This window comes from Aquarana catesbeiana, linkage group LG02, assembly GCF_042186555.1.
Source record: "Aquarana catesbeiana isolate 2022-GZ linkage group LG02, ASM4218655v1, whole genome shotgun sequence".
Taxonomy (NCBI): Eukaryota; Metazoa; Chordata; class Amphibia; order Anura; family Ranidae; genus Aquarana; species Aquarana catesbeiana.
The window spans coordinates 724,876,649-724,899,231 of NC_133325.1; the positions used below are offsets into that span (position 1 = coordinate 724,876,649).

At 40.6% G+C, this 22,583-nt stretch overlaps 1 protein-coding gene across 1 annotated transcript in view; it reads left to right on the top strand.

Annotated features, from left to right (window-relative positions):
* Window positions 1-6,460: 6,460 nt before the first annotated feature.
* Window positions 6,461-22,583, top strand: part of ROBO1 (roundabout guidance receptor 1) — a 1,646,584-nt gene continuing 1,630,461 nt past the window's right edge. Inside the window, exon 1 of the mRNA XM_073617022.1 lies at window positions 6,461-6,775. The gene's annotated coding sequence lies outside the window, so the exon portion shown is untranslated. The remainder of the gene's footprint in view (window positions 6,776-22,583) is intronic.

The following is a 22,583-nucleotide window of genomic DNA, read 5'->3' on the forward strand; positions in this document are numbered from 1 at the left end:
TTCTTTATTCCCTACAGGTGAATGGAGACACTTTTTCACCACCTATGTAAGGAAAAGTGACATCCTTAAAAAAGTTGCAGCATTTCATATCATGTAGTGTTCATAGTTATTTATATCTATACTTAATAGACACCTGTTATCAGAGAAATATATAAAGCAGTCATTTTCAATCTCTTAGAAAGTCAATCAATGAGAGTATTGAAATAAGAAATTAATTAAATGCTAACATTTTTAGGAGGAGATCCTTATTGTCAGACCCCATCTCTATGGACAGGTTTATGTCTGCATAAACTGAGATGTATTTTGAATACTGAGACACTGGACAGAAGGTGCTGTATAATATGTCTTGTGAATGTATTCATACTCCGTTTTATGAGGACAAAGATATCTATGTGTAATTCACATTGGGCAGACTTCACTGAACAGAATGAAGTATAAAATGAGCCTCAATGTTCATTCAGTAAGGAGTCCTGCTGAGGGTAATAGACTGTGAGAGTGATCAACAGACGCAGAGGAACAGCATACAAACTTCAGCCACAAAAAAAAAAAAAGGTAGGGTTCTGTCTGAATGCAGTTCGGCTTCTTATATTAATTCTAACAGTATAGTTTGGATTGAAGGAGAGGAGAATTGTGCTCAAAATTGTACAGTAATGGTTCAGAACCATGGACAGATCCAAACAGAAATTCAGCAGAGATTGACATAAAAGGAAAACATGTCTATGAAAGGCACATTAGCTGCCACCACTAACCCCTCCTTGTGAAAAAGCCAGTTTTCTATCTGGCCTGCTGACCTCCACGCTTTAGTACTTTGGAGCCCTTACTTGAAACGTGCATGTAGAAAAAGCTAGGACCATTTTCTGTATTTCCTGATTTGCATACTTGTTTTGGGTCAGTAAAGAGAAGGCAATAAGTTAGCATTAGAGCCAGATAACTAAAATTTTGAGATAGAGGTAAACACTGCCTCCATACAACAGCATGAAGAAACCTAGAAGAAAGCTCCTTCTGTGAAAATTGTGGATATTCAGTAGGACAACTGCTGAAAACAATCACCTAGGGAATCAGATGCGTGAACCAAAAAATGGCAAAACAACCGTGCTTAAAAAGGACACAGATATTGATGGGCACATTTATGGTGTTATTTATTTATAAACAGGCCCATTTCCTTTGCTGCTATAGACAATGAATAGAGTTCCTACTTATTAGAACACTGTTATTTTGCCCTTAAAATAATCATTTCTGAAATCTTGGTAGCACTATGTGTTTTGACATCCCTGCAGCTGGGTGTTGAAATGGAAATTTTGATACTAGCCAAGTATTACACCTAGAACAAACTAGTCAATGGCCCACCAATGGTATCTTAATCTTTGGCTATATATAGGGTGCTTTCAGTGAAATGAGACCAACTTGTTTATTCATTCCACGTGGGGAACATAATGGAGCTTCATCAGCCATCACAGGATAGAAAGATTGTGGGGTTTTGAGCAGTAGGTTGCATTGATACTACAAAAAAAGGTGGGGTTCTGCAAAACTCCACCGTTATTACATTGAGGGAGATTTGATAATTGGGTAGAGACAGTCTTTACTAAAGCTTTTTTATTTTCTATTTAAGAGAAGTCTCAGCTCTCCACCTTATACCATATCATTTTTGTTGTCTACCCTAAAGTATTATACATTTTCTAAGGATATATAGGGCTTTAAACTGTTATCAAATGTTGATAAATGTTTATTTGCTTTGTGCACTGGTCCAAATAATTTAGTGGACAGGGGATTATGATGCGGGGTTGTTTTTCAGGGGTTGGGCTTGGCATATGAAGACATTTTGGACAATTTCATGCTCCCAAATTTGTGGGAACAGTTTGGGGATGGTCCCTTCCTGTTCTAACATGACTGTGCACCAGTGTGCAAACAAGGTCCATAAAGACATGGATAAGTGAGTTTGGGGTGGAGAAACTTGATCGCCTGCACAGAGTCCTGACCTCAATCCGATGGAACACCTTTGGGATAAATTAGAGTCGAGATTGCGAGCCAGGCCTTCTTGTCCACATCAGTGCCTGATCTCAAAAATGCACTTCTGGAAGAATGGTCAAACCTTTCCATAAACACACTCCTAAACCTTGTAGACAGCCTTTCCAGAAGATTTTAAGCTGTTTTAGATGCAAAGGTTGGGCCAACTCAATATCAAACCCTGTAGACGAAGACTGGAATGTCATTAAAGTGTGAATGAGTGTACAGGCATGTGTCACAATGCTTTTGGTAATATAGTTTATGAATGTAATTTTACCTCAGCAGCAATAGATCACTTTTTTCTTGCTGTAATCAGTACGCATTAGATCAATACTGCTTTGATTTGTTGTTGTAGGTGGAGGCAGGGCAGAGCTGAATCATCTCTGCCTTAGTTAAAGTAGAACTACGGACACAATTTAAAAAATCACATATATAAAGCTGTTCATCATTAGTATTTACACAGCAGTTTTTGTTTTTCTGAGCCCTTCTTGTAACAGTTATATTACCTGTTGATCCTTAAAGTAGATCCAATATGTACTGGCCATGCTGTCCAGCAAAATTTACATTTACAGAAATCCCAGTGTCAGCTGCAAAATAGTCCGAGTACTTGTCAATCAGCCAGCTGGGCAATGAATGCAGTAGATTGGAGAGAAAGTAAAACTGTTTGTAGGACAACCTTTTTTCACAATCACTTTTTTACAATATTTAATTTTCAGTTATTTATATGCATGGAATTTTGTGATTTATTTATTTATTTATTTTTTACACATTGTATTAATTACCACTTTATAGGGTCACATATCAATTAATTTACGGTCATTTGTGATTATTTGTGATATATGTACATGTTTGGTTTAGTTTGGTTCAGCCAATTTTAAACACTTTAGCGCTACACTTAGTTACCTTTACTTTAGGACAACCATGATGCCTATTGGAATTGGAGTCATGCTACAAAAAAAAAAAAAGATTTAGAGTAAGCAGAAAGTGGCAGGATCAGGTATTTATTACATTTTTACTTACATCAACATATAAAACAAACCTTGCACAACTACATTTACAAGACAAAATGGAAGCTATTCACACAAGATAGCTACCAAATGGACAGAAAATGTTGTGATGCCACTGCATTCCCTCTTTTAACAACAGAGTATTGCTTTGCCATGCACTGCTAAGGAGCGCTCTTAGGCCTCATTTACACTTGTAGTTGGGGGGGGGTGGTAAAAAGGCACAGCTTTTTACCTCCCATCAGCTGCTCCCTTTTAATCTGCCAAGGCAGTGGACAGGGGTATACATATAATGTAGGTGCAATGCTTTGCATTGTAGAGCAATAAAATATATCCTCACTGTCATGTTTGGTGGGCAGTACCACATGTCAAACGCATACAAATCAACTGAATGGGACCGTGCTGCAACTGCATGCAATGGATTGGGCTTTAAGGGGATAATACAAGTGATGAGGGGACAACATAATCCCATATGGCCATATTAGATCAGTGATGTCATGAGCATTCCCACCCCTCTGTGTATGTGTAGCTATCGGGCACAAAATGGGTTTGGCTGAACATGGTTTTAGGCTTTAAAGGATACTGTAAAAATTGTAAAAGTAAAACAGTCATATTACATGCTGTGTTAGAAATAACACAATGTGTAAGTACAGATATACCCATAGTGACCACAATAAATGCATGTGCATAATTTATCATGTTTCTGCTCGAAATGGTGGTTCCAATCATCACTGACCCGTCCAACCATGCATTAAGTATCAATATATTACTTGCAAGGTTTAGTCATTGGGTTCATTGTGCGACTCTGAAAGGCTAGCATTCCTCCCTATGGTAATTCAGAGTGGACACACTTAAAGCCCATCTCTGCCAGAAAAAAAAACATCCCATTCCCTCCCACCCTACCCTTTCCTACCCATTCACAATAAAAATACAAAAAAAATGCCTAAATCTGTCCCCATTAAACAACAGTGCCGAGGGGTAGGATTCTTTCCCCCTCAGAACAGCTAGAGGGGATTCATGCCTCAGCTAAACACCAATGCTGAGGGGAATTTTTGGGGATTCTTGGCCCACCTGAACACCAGTGCTGGGGGGGGGGGGATCCATTCTTCCATTGACCACCAATGCTGCGTGAAATCTTCTTTCCACTGACCACCAATGTTGAAGGGGGGTTCTCTCTGATGTTATTTTTCTTCCCAATGATGCTGATGTAAATTATGTTTTTTTTCTTCCCACTGACACTGACAATGGGGTATTTTTCCTCCCACCATCCATGGGCACCTGGGCTTTTTTTTTTCCAAACACTGACCACCAATGCTTGGGCATTTTTTACACCCACTATCCATTGACACCTGGCCATTTTTTCTTTCATTGACCAGAAATGTAAAGAGTGCTGTTACGCTTACCCCTTAAGCAAGTGGTCAGACACTATAGCTAGCTTCTGTGTTCCTCACCTATAGCAGCCCCCTTTCCCATAAAGCAAGCAGGCCTCCAGGACTTATACACAATGCTCTAGTGCCTGGCCACCACACCTAGGCATACAGGAACTGAGCAAAGCAAACAGCTACCTGTGGTTGGCAGGCAGGCAAGATTCAGAATATCCAGGGTCAATGTCTGAAGTAAAAAAGTAGGCAGAATTCAGCAGAATAGTCGATTTTCAACCCGAGGTTGTCAACAAAGTAATCCAATCTAGCAGGGAAGACAAACAGGTAACTTGAACAGGTATTACACATGCTATCACAAGCATGAGACTGCAGACTTGGCTATCTTAAAGCGGGGTTCCCATTTTAAAAAAAAAAAGTTAAAAAAAAAAAGTTAAAAGTCAGGAGCTACATATAATGTAGCTCCTGACTTTTAATCGGACACTTACCTGTCCCAGGGTCCAGTGATGCGGGGGATCGAAGCCCCGCTCATCCCCCCCTCTGCTCGGCGGCGCCGGCATTTCAACTGTGGGTGCCCGGCTGTGGCTTCACAGCCGGGCACCCACTGTGCATGTGCGAGCCACGCCGCGCGCCGTCACTGGCCCTGCAATCATCTGGGACTGGTCACGTGTCCCAGATGATTGACAAGTGGGAGGTTGGAGAGGCGATCTCCCTTCATGTGCTGGGGGAAGTGACGTCAGGAGCCCAGGCACCGTAGTAAAAAAAAAATTTTCTCCAAATTTTTTTTTTTATTTTTTTTAAGAACATTACTAATTTTTTTTTTTGAGGAGTGGAACTCAACTTTAAATCAATTTTTTTCTCCACCTGGAGACTGGCCACATTGATCACCTTGCAGATGGACAGACAGACAAGGAGAATGCCACAGCCAAAACCAGGATGCTGGAATGAGGAGCAGGAACGCTAGATGCTCCTGACAGTCTCTGTCATTTCACAATCTACCATATGGTGTAACTTACATACCCCTGTCATCTGTACTCTATGCACTACTTAGCTATATGTATTATAGTTTAGAAATTCCTGACCTCTGAACTCTATATGTTGCGTTGCACACTCCTGACTGCTGTACTGTACAGTCTATGTTATATAGGTTATGTAGGTTATATAGTCCTAAATGCTAGATTCAATTTCTCTCATGTACATTTGATTGTTCTGGCCTCTGCAACCTTTAAGTTGTGCAGTGCATTGCATAATGTATATATTATTGTATTAACAGATGCTGGTTACTAAGTAGCCCCAAGAAGAAAATTAAACTTTTTGTTTGCATTTTAGTTCAAGATCAGTTAGTCGGTATTGAAACCTCGGGGTTGGAAAACCTGTCAGGCAAGTAGCATTTTCAAAAGGAGAGTTCAACAGTGATACCCTCAATATTGCCATATTGCCTTAACACATTTACTTCAAGAGTTTCAAACAAAATGAGCCTGAAAGCACAAAGCCCAGGCCATCTTAAATAATATACCAGCGTTCTTTAGTTAGGTGTAATGAAAACTAATTAATGACTGATCACTTTTCATACACATCTCTGCATTACTCACTAAAATCCAAATGCAATGTGTAAGAAACTCTAACAGATCTAAGGCCAGCATTGTGTTTATTTTATTAACCGCAATAAAGAAATTATATCAGAAGCATCCTGCTGATTTCTCTAATTAAAGCTAGCTGCAAACTTCTCTTTGTAAGATGTGTACCATAGAAAGTTCTTATGAAGACTATTTTTATTCCCACTAATATAAAATACATATTCCTGCCACAAGATGAAAAAATAAAAAAAAATACATAAGCTTTTTTTGCTGAATGACATAAGGGAAATGATGCATAAAATAAAATGTACATATTTGCAGATGAATATACATTTATACACACAATGATTGTGAGCTGCATTATTGAACAGGGATTGTGCATTCCTTGTAACATGTGAGCATCCCTATTCAATACAACACTCTCCCTACCCCCTTCAGACAAAAAAAAGAGATGCTTGGCTTTGTACTGCTTTGCAATTCTATGAGAGCCAAGAGGCAGTAGGACCCGGCGTCCTATCACAGACACAGGCAAAGCTGCTGCATGGCTCTATTTGTATTCAATGGCTTGTGCTCTCCGCATTAATAGTAATACAGATAACGGGTCACAATTCTGCACCGAAGAAAGGATTTGAATTCCACTGGACAGATACTGGCAAGAAAACCTCTTTTGCTGATCTCCTTTTCGAAGTCCTGAACTCGCTGGGGCTGTCATTTTGTCCCTTAAGCCAAAAAGGTCTTGTGTGAAAGTTGCATGCATTTCTGCGTAAATAATGGAAGTGACAGACTTGTGAAAGCAATACCATCAGAGAAGGTAAGTTTCAAACCAGACAAGTGTGTGATTTATCTGGATGCACCTGAGGTTACGTTATTGTCACTGTATTCTATGAGAGCAACTTTAATAACCCCAGGCATTGATAAAAAAACAAAAAAAAAAACACTTTCTTATTAAAATTGTTTTTAGTTTGCTGTATACATGACCTGCTACCTTTTATAACTGCTTAAACAAAGGCAGGTTTTTGGAAAGGATTTGGATATTTAAAACACTTGTGCAGAATGCATTATGTTTATAACGGTTAACAAGGTAGTTGTGATCTGCAAAGTGCAATAGCCAACCAATCAGATGTCACGTTTCATCATTTCAGAGCAATCAACACAATGAAAGACAATTTTTGGTTGGTTGATGTGGGCTGTTGTACTTTACACATGACTTTTTAAGGAATACAGTGTAACTTTTGCTGATGCTAAGCATTTTTTAATGGTCATGTGCACTGTTTGTGTCAACAAATTATTTGTAGTAAGCAAGTCTATAGAAGTTTTGGTGAAGAGACTGCATTGTATTCTATTGAAAGAGCACAGCACTTATGTGAGCACCCCCCCCCCCCCAGATGGTATTGATCTGTTTAACACTTAATACCGCCCACCATTGTATTTCTTATAATAGGCATTCAAGGTAGTAAATGTCCATAAAATTGATACACTGATTCAGTTTATTAAGCAGATCTATGCAGAACTCTTTTTGATTTAAGGGACACCTCCGTTCTGAAGAAATAGTCTTGTATTTTACTCATGCATTACAGATTCAAGTACTATACGGGTGAAAGAGTGTTCCCAATAAATTAGAGGGGTGCTGATTTTCACGCTAGAACAGGACAGCCGTGCTAAGATATCTTGCTTTGTAAGACAGGACTTGTGCTGCTTTGCATTTATACAACGAGGCTAGCTGTATTGTTAAAATGATTTTGCAAGATTTACTGAAAAGAAGGTGAAAGACTGAGTATTAAGGATGAGAAGATTCTCTATGTGTGTGCAGTGCTCAGAATACCAACTGTGCAATTATCTGCAGTGCTCCCTGGCAGAATGTGAGGCTAAGCGGAGTCCGCACCTCCCCAACTGTTCCTTCTGTGTACTGAGGGAGTCACTGAGAACTCTGCAAGACTTTCACAGTCAAAAGCTGAATGAGAGACCTTTGCGGCTCTCTGCAGGGATCCGGGCAAGCAGAAAGGGTAATGGAGACTTTCCTGGAACTATTGGTACCTGTAGCTATAAAATTTAACCTCTATAATAAGCAGCTGAGCTTTCTGGCTTAGAAACCCATCCTGCTGTGTGTAGATAATGCAGCCCTGCAGTCAGGTTTTGGTCAGTGGTGTTTAATGCAAAACTCGACTTGTTTGTTTTATTGTCAGTAGCATGGAGAATGGAGAGTGGTCATTTGCCATTAGGCAAAAGCCACCATTTTGGTTTTAATTACAAATTGTATATAATGTTTTGACACCAAATTTGATATTGTGAGTTTTTGTACAGTACCTATGCACTGATATTAAATTTAAAGCTCTGCTCCAGACAAGCAACTACTTTTGCCAGCAAACAATAACCCCCCCCCCCCAAAAAAAAAAAAAAAACTAAAACATACTTGGCACAACCAAAACACACTAGGTCCCAAGTTTTCTCTTTTCCATACTGCAGTATGGGGACATCATTCTTTGGTTGCCAATGTCACCGCCTGGGTGATGTGGAATCTTACTATTGGATGTCCAGTAGTGGGGTCCTCTTAGGCTCCACAGGACTGCACAGCATGATGATGTCATGACAAGAGGACCAGTTGACATGAACACAGACTGCAGCACTGCATCACTGGTTCCCTCTCCAAAAAGTGGTGCCTGCGACAGACGTGGTGATTTGGTGGTGGCAAATGGGTAAGGAAACTTTGTGGGAAAGTTTTCTTACCATACAGTTAGAAAAAAAATGCCAATTGGTGTTAGTGTGGTGGCAAGGAGAAATGGATAAGGGTTATTTGCCAGAGATGGGTTGAAATTCTTTTCTTTAGAAGTATGGAGGGATCCTCAATCTCCTCCAGCCCCTATGAAACAATGGCTAAATCTCTCCATTCTGATGTTTGATGTTCATAGAGGATGAAGAATAATTTCACATTGCCTTCCACATAAATGTATTACCATATTGCGTAGGAATACCAGATTTCGTATCAAAAATAAATACTGTATATTATCATCTTGCTTAGCAATACCTCGTTTCACCAACAGATGGCAATGCGTTTGGATTCTGTAATTGCAATTATTGTTCTCTCTGCAATCAGTACAAAGGCAGTAAGGAACAGTACTCCTAAGAACTTTTTTTTAAAGCATAAGTAAAGCTTATGTGGTTTTTTTTTTTTGTTGATGCTGAAAAGTTGAGCCACCTGAACATTTGTTTATATAGAAATCTGGTGATCTTTGCACTAAAGTGTGCTTAAAGTTTATCTAAATCCCAAAACAGAAAGGTATGGTGGCTTAATTTATTTACATTTTTCAAGCTAAGAATATTTTTAGCAAGTACAGAAAATACCTGTTGATCCTGTCAGAAATGTAATATCTATGTCACTTCCCATGAGCTGAAAAGACAGCAAAAACAATGTTATCTTTTTGTGTAAAGTATTTTCATTAACTACCATGTAATGAAGAAGAGCACAGACAGACATATTTGAAGTCCAACGGTACAAACAAACAACAACTATTTGATGAGGGGCGCACTGGACATCTTTCTTGCCATTGTGTTATATGCGGGGTGTCCAGTGCACCCCTGCACCTTTAAAGAGGGGTGGGCTCCTTAAAGGCTGCCCTCAATCTATCCATTATTATATATGTGCTCCTACTATGGAGGCTTTCAAAATTTATAGAGTTAGGACTGCAGATAATACTGGGCTGCCATGTCGCGGCCTCTGCAGCTTACACGTGTATTTGCAAATGTGTGCAAACTAAACAACCATTTTTAACATGAACTGTTAGACAGGACAATTTGCTTTGTTGCAGACTGGCTGGTAAGTTGAGCTGGGAGTTTTTCCTTTTTTTATGTTTGCTATTTGAAGTCCAGCCTATGTGACAGCCATAACTGCTTCAGTACATACAGAAGAGAAGTAAGCTAGAAGGGACAGGAAGTGGGTTATTCATAGAATTATCAGAAGAAAATAAAGGGGGAAAAAGCCTGAAAAAGGAAGACTAATACAGCCATCACATATAAGCAATGTTACGCTGGAATATATTATATCTTGGTTTTTGGGTTTAGATTTAAGTGTTAAGGTATTCATACCTGCTGCAGTGAAGTTGAAGGGTTCTTGCTGTACCTGTTGCATGTTTAAATGTATTTCATATTGTGGAAAATGCAAAGGTGTGTGTGGAAACACCAAAACCTCCCAGGTGGACATAGATAGAGTCTGAATTATAGCAGAAGGAGTTATCTGTTGAAGTATCCAAGACATATAGGAAGCAAGAAGCTAATTTGATCCACCAGGTTCCACTTTTCTGATCACTTTGAAACTATTAACATTGTAATATGTACCATGTCAATTGTCAGAAAAACCTTTCAAATGTTCTTTACTATTGTCCATGCAGCATTTTATAGGTCAGCAGGAAACACATGGTCCATGTCTTTGCAGGTTACTACTATGTGGAGATAATAGCCGCTGGCTTTAACACACTCCGAGGACTCTATTGTATAATCTTGTTTTATTGTCATTCTGTACTGTATAGTGCCAGCAACTTTCACACAGCCCATTGTGCTTATTGATATAGATACTTCTCATTAAGCACAATGGATGTTTCAAGAGCTTACATCCACTCACGCACTCAAGACAGGTAATAAATACTAAGAATATAGAATTGACTACATTGCTGCAGTGCTTAACAATGGCAGATACAGTGGGTTGATTTACTAAAGGCAAGTAGACTCTGCACTTTGCAAAAGCAGTTGCTCCTGAGCTTAGTAAATGAGTAGAAGCTCTGCTGACCTCTGTCATCCAATCATGTGCGAGCTGTTTTTTTTTTTATTTTTCTTGCATGTGATTGGGTATTCTTTGCAAAATGAAGCTTTACCTGATTTTTTAGCTCTGGAGCAAATGCACTTGCAGAGTACAACTGCACTTTGCAAAGTGCATAGTCTAGCTGCCTTTAGTAAATCAACCCCAGTATGTCAAAAATGGTGGCAGTGGTGGTGGGAGCTTATGTCCTAATTGCTACATAGTTTATATAAAAGTGTAATTTTTAGAGGCTGTAAATCCCCAAAATCCTAATAGATCTGCTCTATTCAAACTTATGAATTATATGTGCCCTTGATTTATTTTACTAAAAAGTTCATTATTGAGAAAATACCCGTAGATCCCTCCAGTTAAATTAACTTTTTGGTTTATGATGGCAATCCTCTGCAGGTTCATCTATTTTCTGCAGTGTTGCTTCCGCAGTGAGCATAATCTTATTCTTTGTAATAAATAAGTTGTGTCTATTCATGACTTACTATGTCTTGTACAGCTCCTAGATACCCTGCAGCAACACCTACTAGGGTGGATCAGGGTTTGGGATTGGCAGTGGATTTTCCTCCTCTCCACTCTTCATAGCCTAGGGAGAAGAAAATGAATAAAATGGGCTATGTAGAGAGGAGAAGACGCAGTTTGACCCACAAAAAGTAATTCTGACATTTATATTCTAGCATCTGTTAGATAGTTTGATTTTTGGTGGTTTGCACTACCTCAAGAACTAGAGAGCATCTGGGTTTACAACCACTTTAATAGTTACAGATATAAAGAAAACAACATTTCCAACATTTCCAAAAACACAAAATCTAAAGTGGGGTACACACGTCCGATTTCCCTCATTGTTTCACAGCAAGTCTAAACAGAGGAAGGAAATAATGGACGAAAATGCTCGTACAACAAAGGCTTTTTTTTGTTGTTGTTATTTATTGCTTCTGATCATGAGCAGTCTCAGATTTGTCTTGTACGAAAACGGTACGCATTAAACAAAAATCATTTGTTCTCTTCCGATACAAGAACAAATTTGAAGTTTGTCCCTTCGGAAATTTTTATTTGGATGATCAGATCGGCTTTTGAAAGTTTTGTACACACTATCAGAAAATTGTACGATCTTTTCCTTCGGAGGAAAATGATCACCCGATTTTCTTAGTGTGTACAAACCTTTACTCCAGTTTTGTTGAGAAAACCACAATACCCTGTAGGTGATCTATATTAACTGGAGATACACTATAGATTTATATATTCAGGATATAAATCTATGTACAACAGGACTTTGGCAAACTTTGTTGCAGATTCTCAGCTTTTGTGTTGTAAAAAAATAGATGTTTCACCATGCCCTTTCCTTAATGTAAGGCCCAATACACACTATTAGATTTTCTGCAGATTTTTGTCTTGAGATTTACCAAAACCATATAATCAGGGCCGTCTTTATTATTGATTGGACCCTGGGCAAACATTTTCTGGCCCCCCCAATGCAATTTCGCTCTCCACCCCCCAGGAGGTCAGTAGTATGTAGGGCAGTGTACAGGGGTCAGTAGTATGCAGGGGCAGTCTACAGGGGTCAGTAGTATGTAGGCCAGTGTACAGAGGTCAGCAATATGCAGGGCAGTGTACAGAGGTCAGTAATAGTAGGGCAGTGAACAGAGGTCAGTAATATGTAGGGAAGTGTACAGAGGTCAGTAGTATGCAAGACAGTGTACAGAGGTCAGTAGTATGCAGGGCAGTATGCAGAGGTCAGTAATATGCAGGACAGTGTACAGAGGTCAGTAGGGCAGAACACTAAGTGTCACAAGGGCAGAGGACAGGGGGCCAAGATGGAACAGTGGGGGGGCAGCATGGCACAGTAAAGGGGGTCAAGAGAGTGTAGGGTACAGTGCAGGAAGTGAGAGCAATGTACAGGGGGGTCAGGAGTGCGCACAACAGCGGGGTCAAGAGGGAAGAGTACAGGGGGTGGGAAGGCACAGTATAGGGGCTGGGAGGGCGCACACCAGGGAGGTCAGGAAAAAAGAGTTTGGGGGATTGAAGGGCACAGTACAGGGGTCAAGAGGGCACAGTATGGGGGTCAGAAGAGCACAGTATGGGGGTCAGGAGGGCACAGTACGGGGGTCAGGAGGGCACAGTAAGGGGACTCAGGAGGGCACAGTAAGGGGACTCAGGAGGGCACAGTAAGGGGACTCAGGAGGGCACATTATGGGGTCAGGAGGGCACAGTACGGGGGTCAGGAGGGCTCAGAAGGGCACAGTACGGGGATGGGAGGGCACACACCAGGGGGGTCAGGAGGGAAGAGTACGGGAGTGGGAAAACACAGTACAGGGGTCAGGAGGACACAATACGGGGGTGGGAGGGCACACAGCAGGGGTCAGGAGGGCACACACCAGGGGGCAGCATTAACCTGGAGGCAGTGAATATCATTATTCCCATTGTTAGCTAACATGCAGCACTTATATGCTAAGCTGCAGTAACTAATCAGACTTAGCATAGAGGTGCCTGCAAGCTAATCCATGATGTACTTCTACTGTAGATGAGTTTACCTTCAGAGTCCGGACACACTAGCTCAGGACTCGGCTCCCTCTGCTCAGCTCGCTATCACATCACCCTCATCCCAGCGGGCGCGATCTCATAGGTGGTCAGGCACATCCTGATCCCTCCCACATAAACATCAATAGCCAAGAGGTTTCATCTCACGTGTGTCCCTTCAGGAGAGTGCCCACAAAACAGCTGGGGGAGAGACTCGAGCAAGGTAGGGGGAAGTACAGGGGCGGAGATCCAGTCAGTGCACATCGCTCCGACAGTGGGCAGTAATCCCTTACACTGTGGTACGGTGATCAGTGATGTGCCATGCGGTGCCAATCGCTGCTCTGATTTTTGACAGTGGGCAAGTATAGCTAGTGCGTTCTCTAGGGGCAGCTGCTTTGGGCCCCCCAACAATAAATAGGCCCTGGGCAGCTGCCCCTTTTGCCGCGCAGTAAAGACAGCCCTGTATATAATACGAGGTCAAACCTTAAGCGTTTCAATTTGTATGCAATCAGGCAGGCCCTTGCACTACATGGTTTCGATAAATCTGAAGACAAAAATCAGCAAATTGAATAGTGTGTATGGAATCTAAGGGTCTGCTTTCATTATAACCACCTGAGCAGATCTCAGAGCTCTAATGAGGTGTCTGTATCCTTTAGTAAGCAAATCTTTGGCTACATTTAGTCAGGTGACCTGGGGTCCATAGATTATTGTGATCAGAGGCAACTTGACCATGCTCCTGGGTGCAACAACACTGCTATGGCAACATACAAACTAGCTTATTATCTGTGACCAGTATGTGTGCAGACAGACTCTGTAGAAATATTGACCTGGGGTTCACATAGTCTGTGTCCAGGGTAGGTTGGAGGCTCCATTTGCATTTAACTGCTCAGATGAATAGTTACATGTAAACAGCAGCACCACTGGTCATTGATTCGCACTGAATACAAATCTGACAGTCGCCGCTGACAGATGCTGCTGTTTGCACACATGTGCAGGTAACTTTTAGAACCACCTCCCATGTGACTGTAGCCTAAGGAAGTATCTTAGTAAAAATTCAAAAAACTATCTTGCAAGGATGCCAAAAAATGTTGTCATATCTCAATGCAGACCTCTGGGGAAAACCTGAGTCAACATTTCTGTGATGTATGGAACACCTCAAAGTTGCCATATCCAAAGGAATTGCTATTTGACAGGTTCAGAAAGTAAATTGGTTAAATGTAATTACATATGTTAATAATATTTCATTTAAAATGATTTATTTAACAATTATACATGTTGTATATATTTTTTTTTTTAAATGAAAGAGGATTTTTTCTTTAAAGGTAACAGGAGTTGCGGTCTTGTGAAGATCTGCACAAATAAGTATTGAACTTTTTTCAATACTGTAATTACTTTGTAGAACAACATAGACAGTTTCTGGCAAGTCTCCTTTAGCCTGGGCTGAAAGTAGCAACAAAACAGATAAATATATTATTCCCAAAAATCCCATTTAAAATAGAGGGTTAACTTATATTTTTGGCTTACTTTTAACTATTAAGTTTATGTTGCTTTAGAGAAAATGTTCAAAGTTTCCTAACATTATGCGGTCATTACTGAGTGTGCTGCAGCAGCTCAAAGCGTTCACATCAATTGAGTGTACTGACAAGTGGGCTGGAAAATAGACAATCTACTTAATTTCAGTTTGTAAATCACTCAGATGCTTTCAGCTGGATGAGCAGAGGTGCATTGCAGCAGAGGAGAGCCTGGGCTGAATTGTGCTGAGTGTACAGCACCCAGATGCATGGAAACTTGACAGCAAAAGGACTATCCATTCCTGCACTCTCCACTGTCTGCCACCATCAGCAGCTCTCCTGCTGTTTGTTCACCTTCAAGTGAAATATTAAATCAAATGCAAACAGAAACTGAGCAGTGTGTCTTTCCCTATATTTATATTTGTTATTCGGGATTTGCAATCTAAGCCTTGCCTGCACCACAGACATAGAGATGCAGCATACTGCTGCAAAAGAACAGCAGCTAGAGTATGTGCTGAGAATACAATGAAATGTTTAAACTAGCAATCAAACACAAGCAGAGATATGTATTTAAGGCAAACAGCAAAGTGTATTAAAGAGTAACTCCACTTTTTAGGAAAAAAAGTATAGGAATTAAAAAATAATTTAGCATATACAATTACTACACAAGCCATATTGTAATATAATGTTATTCAAAAATAAAAATTAACATCCCATTTCAGTGCTGTAAAATCCAATGCAATATAACAACTTGGAGGCATTCTGTACACCATTGTACATATGTCCTTTCCTGCTTCTGTGATTGGCTCACTGATTTTTCCCAAAAGTCTGGACTAATGTGGTTTCACATGGGCTGTCCAATCAATTTTTCAGGTGGACCTGATTGGATCATCCATAGCTTTCTATGGAGCAGTGGATGTCAGCTGACAAGTGTCTGCTGACACAAGACGGCATCCGATCCAATCCTGTCTGCCAAAAACAGACAGATGGGGGATCCATTTCCATGCGTCTGGCGGATCGCATCAGAGGACAGTCGGATGGAAACAGACAAGTGGTCAGTTTCCATCTGAAATCCCCATAGAGAACAGGGGGCTGTGTCCGCTTAATCAGAGGGGATCAGCAGAGCGATCCCCTGCTTAGAAGGCAGATGCGCAATACGGAGCCTGCCCGTGTAAAACTAGCCTTTTGTTGTATCATTTGCCACAAAAATGTAATAGATACTTCTTAAGGGTTAAATACTTCTAAAGAGATGCAGACACTGCAGCTTTTCTCACTAGACTAAATACTAAGAGTGCATTGGCTAGTTATAAGGAACTAGACCTTCTCATTTAGAATCAGTCTGCAAAACCCATGGGAAAATAAACAGCTATTTCTTTAGAGCAGAAGCAGGTAGGAATATGCAACAAAGTGTGCTAAAACACTTGCAATGTATATTGATCACCCAGAGTAGATTGTTTTTTTTTTTTTTTTCAACAAAAGTGAAGCTACTCTTTAAACCTTTTTCTAATACATCCTAGGATACATTAAAAAAAAGTAATCAGCATGTGTGCTATCCAATATACAAAAATAAAAACATATATGAACAACCAAAAGTGCTGGTGACCCCCACTTTACCAGCACTCACAAATAAGAAGGTCAACATATGCTTTGTACCACCCCTTGGCAATTATTCTAGTTTCCACAACAGGTGTCACTAACCACTGTCTCCCTATGGGTATTCAGATGCTCACACCATCATTTGAGGAGAGAGTGCTATAAACAAAGAAAAAAAGTGAGCCTCTATAGCATTATTAAAAGGCCCCAGTGGCCTAATAAATAAGGCAATAGCCTCCTAAGCCAGCTATGTTTGAGTCCCATCTGGGGTACTTGGTGTCTATTTAAATCAGGGTCTTTTTCTGTGCAGTTCCTAAAGAGAAGCAAGTATGACGAATAAAACCCTCAAGCAGGAGAGTAACCTTTCTGGGCCAAGCTTCTGGCTGATGTCACTTCTGCACATTGGAAATCATGCTTACACTGGGGATACTGGTGTAGTGGCACTTTCTGGCTGGTTATATGTATGCTTTCTTCTGGTGCTGAGGCACCACAACTACATGTTGGTGTATTGGACCTTATTTTCTCATTCTAATAAATTATATTATACAATGGAGGCTCTCTTTTATCTTTGCTTATGGCACTCTCCCCTCATATGATGATGTGAACATCTGAATGCTCATAGGGGACCAGTGGTTAGTGACGCCTGCAGTGGAACCTGGAGAATGGTACAGTGCATATTTGGACATCTCTTTGTATAAGAGATCAAATACATTTGGTGAGTGCAGGTGAAGTGGGGTCACCCAGCGATCACATTGATGAGATACAATATTATTTGGTTGAAACTGCACAGAATTTTTTTTTAAGGGGCTGCTTTAACCATTTCATTACCCAGCCATAGTCATATGACGGCCTGAGATGGGATCTCCCATCCTGGGTGGCCATCATATGAGTTCCTGGGCTTCCCGGCCGTCTCGGGGGCGCGTGCGCACGCCCGCCATGTTGTTCGGGACTCGGTGCGTGTGCCCGGCACCCGCGATTGCCCGTTAACCGGGCAAGACCATGGATCTGTGTGTGTAAACACACAGATCCACGTCCTGTCAGTTGAGAGGAGACCGATCTGTGTTCCCAGTACAGAGGAACACTGATCGGTCTCATCCCCTTGTGCGTCCCCTCCCCCTACAGTTAGAATCATTCCCTAGGAAACATAATTAACCCCTTGTCTCCCCCTAGTGGTTAACCCCTTCCCTGCCTGTCACATTTACACAGTAATCAATGCAATTTTATAGCATTGATCGCTGTATAAATGTGAATGGTCCCAAAAATGTGTCAAAAGTGTCCGAAGTGTCCACCATAATGTCGCAATCATGAAAAAAAATCGCAGATAGCCGCCATTAGTAGTAAAAAAAAAAAATAAATAATTTTTTTTTTAAATGCCATAAATCTATCCCGTATTTTGTAGACGCTATAACTTTTGCGCAAACCAATCAATATACGCTTATTTCGATTTTTTTACCAAACATATGTAGAAGAATACGTATCGGCCGAAACTGAGGAAAAAAATTGTTTTTTTTTTTTTTAAATTGGGATATTTATTATAGCAAAAAGTATAAAATATTGTGTTTTTTTCAAAATTGTCGCTCTTTTTTTGTTTATAGCGCAAAAAATAAAAACCGCAGAGGTGATTAAATACCACCAAAAGAAAGCTCTATTTGTGGGGGAAAAAGGACGTCAATTTTGTTTGGGTACAGCGTCGCACGACCGCGCAATTGTCGTTTAAAGTGCGACAGCGTTGAAAACTAAAAATTGGTCTGGGAAGGAAGGGGGTGAAAATGCCCTGTATTGAACCGGTTAAAGAAACACATGTTACATTACATGTCACGTGAATACAGTATGCCGTTTTGAGCAGCACTTACAGTCTAGGTAAAGAGAATGCCATCTTGGCCTGGCCTCTGGATACCAGGAACCTTGCTAGTGTTTGCCATCATTAGAGACTGCAGAGAGTCAAGTGTTTTCAATCGGACAGATATTTTAGAAAGATAAGAGGATTAGCAGTAATAAAGCCTGAGTATATAATGAGCATAATGAGCTCATAATGAGATGCCCCATATTATACATATGGATTTACCACTCTACTAATTATACATAAAGACATTTTTTTTTATTAACGCACGCTGATAAGACAAGATAAGTAAGTAAATAAAACCTAACTCTGGATTGCACAAAAACTAAATTGTGACTGCTCCTTCCCTTTCTCCCAAATATACAGGATATACAGCTAGTTTTATCCGGGGGGATGTAATAAAGATTGTCTCTTGGTTCCTCAGCAGCCGGCGACCCCATCTTCTTGGGCTTTTGGTGGTATCATGAACAATACATGACTAGTAGTGGCCACTGGTCCTGCTTTGTACACAATGATGTCAGTGAGAGGGGTGGCTACATGACTACAGAAGAAGAGCAGCTTCACGGGACTGCTTCTTACCACAGGAACCAGTGAGAAGAAATCTGCAGCACCATGGACTAAGGGAAGTGATACACTCTAAAAGAGTCCCCTAAACTAAAGGAGCAGTATATCCTGCAAATGCAGGGGATTAGGAGGGGGAGGTGCTGCTTTTTTTTTTCTTTTTTGGCCAGCCCATAGTTCCACTTTAATGAAGAGTTAGTGACCCAAAGCAAGTATGCTTGAAATCCTGTAATGCATACTTGTTGGCAAGTCACAATGGCAGCTAACAAAGTTTCTCAACACAAGTTTACTTTAAAAAGGCTATAGCTCTGGCCCTGACATGTCTCCAGAACAGAAGTACTATTGGAAGACCTCCAGCTAACTAATGTTTGGAGGAAGCTAAATCCATTTGCTCAGGATTATACATACTACTTTAGTGCTCATGACACATTCTTTAGGGGTGTCCATATTTTTACCACCCAATCACCCCTTCCTTCCTTCTCATCTACTAGAATTAAAACAATATCCTTCTCTGATCACACCCCTCCTTCTGTCTTAATTTTCACTCCTTTCTGTCATCATCCCGGTTCATGCCAAATGGTTCTCTTCTGACTTCATTGGGGTCTCTCTTTCTGGTGAACAGTTACTCCTGGGAGTCCATTGAAATTAGTTTTGGCTCTGTCACATCTCCAGTATCACCCTGGGAGGACCATAAGGTTATCATTCATACACAGCTAATTGCACTAGCATCAAGGTGCAAAAAAAATAGACATACAAAAACTCACCTCAAAACTTGAGCACTTAGATGCAGAGATGCTTTAGATTTTGTACTCTCCAGTTTTAGTAAATCAACCCCAATGCTTTGATAAGACCTTGCTGGGGCAGCTGTGCTTCTTTAGAACTGAGTTGAACCTTCTACTTCACCAAAAAACTGAAAAATAACTTTACATTTGGCTATTTTTGCTCCATACACAAAATGAACCCATTAGGATCATAGACCCTGGTGGCCATCTTATGTGCAAAATCAGAAGAAAGCCCCAGTAGCAGAACTATTTTGATATAGGCAAATAAAACACTGGCTTACTACCCATCCTAAATATAGGTCAAAACAAAGCCCTTGTCCTGTTTAGAGGAGTCCTGTCTATATATGCAAGGGGGCTCAAAGATGTTTTAAAAGAATGAGCAGATGGTTCAATCTAAACCTAGGTTATAACCAAACTCTTTCCCATTCAAACCCCTGTTCAGCAGGGGCCAATTAGAATAGCACTTTTACTGCTTCTATATATGACAACTTCTAACTGTTAATGGCTCCCCAATGAAGCAGCAGATGCTGGCATGCATTGGGGGTTATTTATTAAAGGAAAATCCACTTTGCACTGCACTGCATTTGAAAGTGCAATAAAAGTGCTCTTGGAAGTAAAGTCGCTGTAGATCTGAGGGGGACATGCAAGGAAAATAAAAAACAGCATTTTAGCTTGCGCATGATTGGATGATAAAATCAGCAGAGCTTCCACTCATTTCAGATCTACCACTTAGATTTAGAGCGACTGCACTTCCAAGTGCACTTTCAGTGCACTTTCAAGTGCACTTGCAGTGCAAAGTGGATTTGCCTTTCATAAATTACCCCCATTGTGTTCTTAGCAACTGCCAATATCACTGGGAATCTCCAGCCACATAAACAAAGGGGCAGAGGTAGAAGGACATCACTGTTCAAATATAGTCACTGCCCATATTTGGTTAATGATGTCACCACCCACTATCCCCACCTTTTCCCCTATGGATGATGGATGACAGGGAGCTGTCATTTGGTGGGCAGTACCAATGTGCTCCAGGTCTTTCAGGTTTTTCATTTTGGCAAAGTGGTCAGTGGCAGGCATCATGATTGACAATTTGTTTACAACAAGGAACTTGTCAAAAGCTTGGGTATCTTTATTTATGGGTTACATTTTTTTTGTGAATGTACCCCTCACTCATTCACATAGGGGTGGATGAACTTGTAGGGTCTGGTTTGTATTTCCTAGGGATCCTCACTTTTTATTAATTTTTTTGCATAAGGTACCCCCTTAAAATCCATATCAGACTCGAAGAGTCTGGTATGCATTACATTTTTTTTTTTGCACTAGTGCATGTTCCCCCCTCCCCTCTCCCCCTTTCCTGTGATATTTTGCTATATTTAGAACAACTCTTTGCCTATCCCAGCAAATTGTCATTTTTGATTTGACAGAATTGCCTCCCATTGATTTCAGTAGGGTTCAGGTTCTCTGAACTTCAGCTTGACCTGAACCCAGGGCAGTTTGGCTCATCACTACTATTCAAACTATTATATGCACAACTGAATGAACTTCCGACTATGACTGATGTGTGATGACTGACACCAATATGTAGGTAAATGGGAATTAGACTTTAGGCAGTCTAAGTCAGGGGAGGAGTGATTCCCAATGCAGAACAATCTATCCTTCTGTTCTCTTAATGTCACTTATGCAGAAGTAGTCTACAAAGTGATAATAGGATGATCTATGGATCCGACTTTCTCAAATAAATTTTTCACTTTAGGATTGTGCTGCTGTAGAGGACATGCTACAGTATGCTGTCCAGTTCTGGGCACCAGTCCTCAGGAAGGATGTGCTGGAACTGGAGAGAGTCCAGAGAAGGGCAACAAAACTAATAAAGGATCTGGAGGACATTAGTTATGAGGATAGATTATGAGCACTGAACTTGTTCTCTCTGGAGAAGAGACGTTTGAGAGGGGATATGATTTCAATGTACAAATACCGTACTGGTAACCCCACAATAGGGATAAAACGTTTCCGTGTAAGGGAATTTAATAAGACACGTGGCCATTCACTAAAATTTGAAGAAAAGCAATTTAACCTTAAACTGCATAGAGGGTTCTTTGCTGTAAGAGCGGTAAGGATGTGGAATTCCCTTCCACAGGGAGTGGTTTCAGCGGGAAGCATCATTAATTTCAAAAAACTATTAGATAAGCACCTGAACGACCACAACATACAGGGATATACAATGTAATACTGACATAAAATCACACACATAGGTTGGACTTGATGTACTTTTTGTCTTTTTTCAACCTCCCCTACTATGTAACATATGTGATGGACATGTCAGATTGCTGTAGCATTCTGGACCAAGGTATTGCATCCCCTTAAAATGATTTCACAAGGATATTTCTAAAGACCACTTACATAGTTACATAGTAGGTAAGGTTGAATAAAGACAATAGTCCATCCAGTTCAACCTGTGTAGGCGCACGTGTGTCAGTGTCTATAATTATTTCCCATATCCCTGCATGTTGTGTTCTTTAGGATGCACATCCAAGAGTCTTTTAAAAATATCCATACTCTGTGCTGACACCACCAATTGTGGAAGAGAGTTCTACATCCTTATTGCCCTGACAGTGAAAACCCCCCTGCGCAGTTTAACAGTTAAACTGCTTCTCCTCCATTCCCATTGTGTGGCCCCATGTCCTTTTACACTCCTTGAGCCTGAATAGCTTTTTTTTCTTATGCTGGGATCACCATTGATGTATTTGTAAATCGCTATCATGACCAATCTCAAGCGTCGCTTCTCCAGCGACAATAAATTAAGTGCTTGCAGGCATTCCTCGTAATTGAGGGCGTCCATTCCCTTTATTAGTTTCATTGCCCTTCTTTGGACTCTCTTCAGTTTCAGCACATCCCTTCTGAGGACTGATGACCAGAACTAGACAGAATACTCCAGATGTGGTCTAACCAGAGTTTTATAAAGTGGTAGGATTATCGTTTTATCCTTGGAGTATATCCCTTTTTTTATGCATGCTAATATTCTGTCG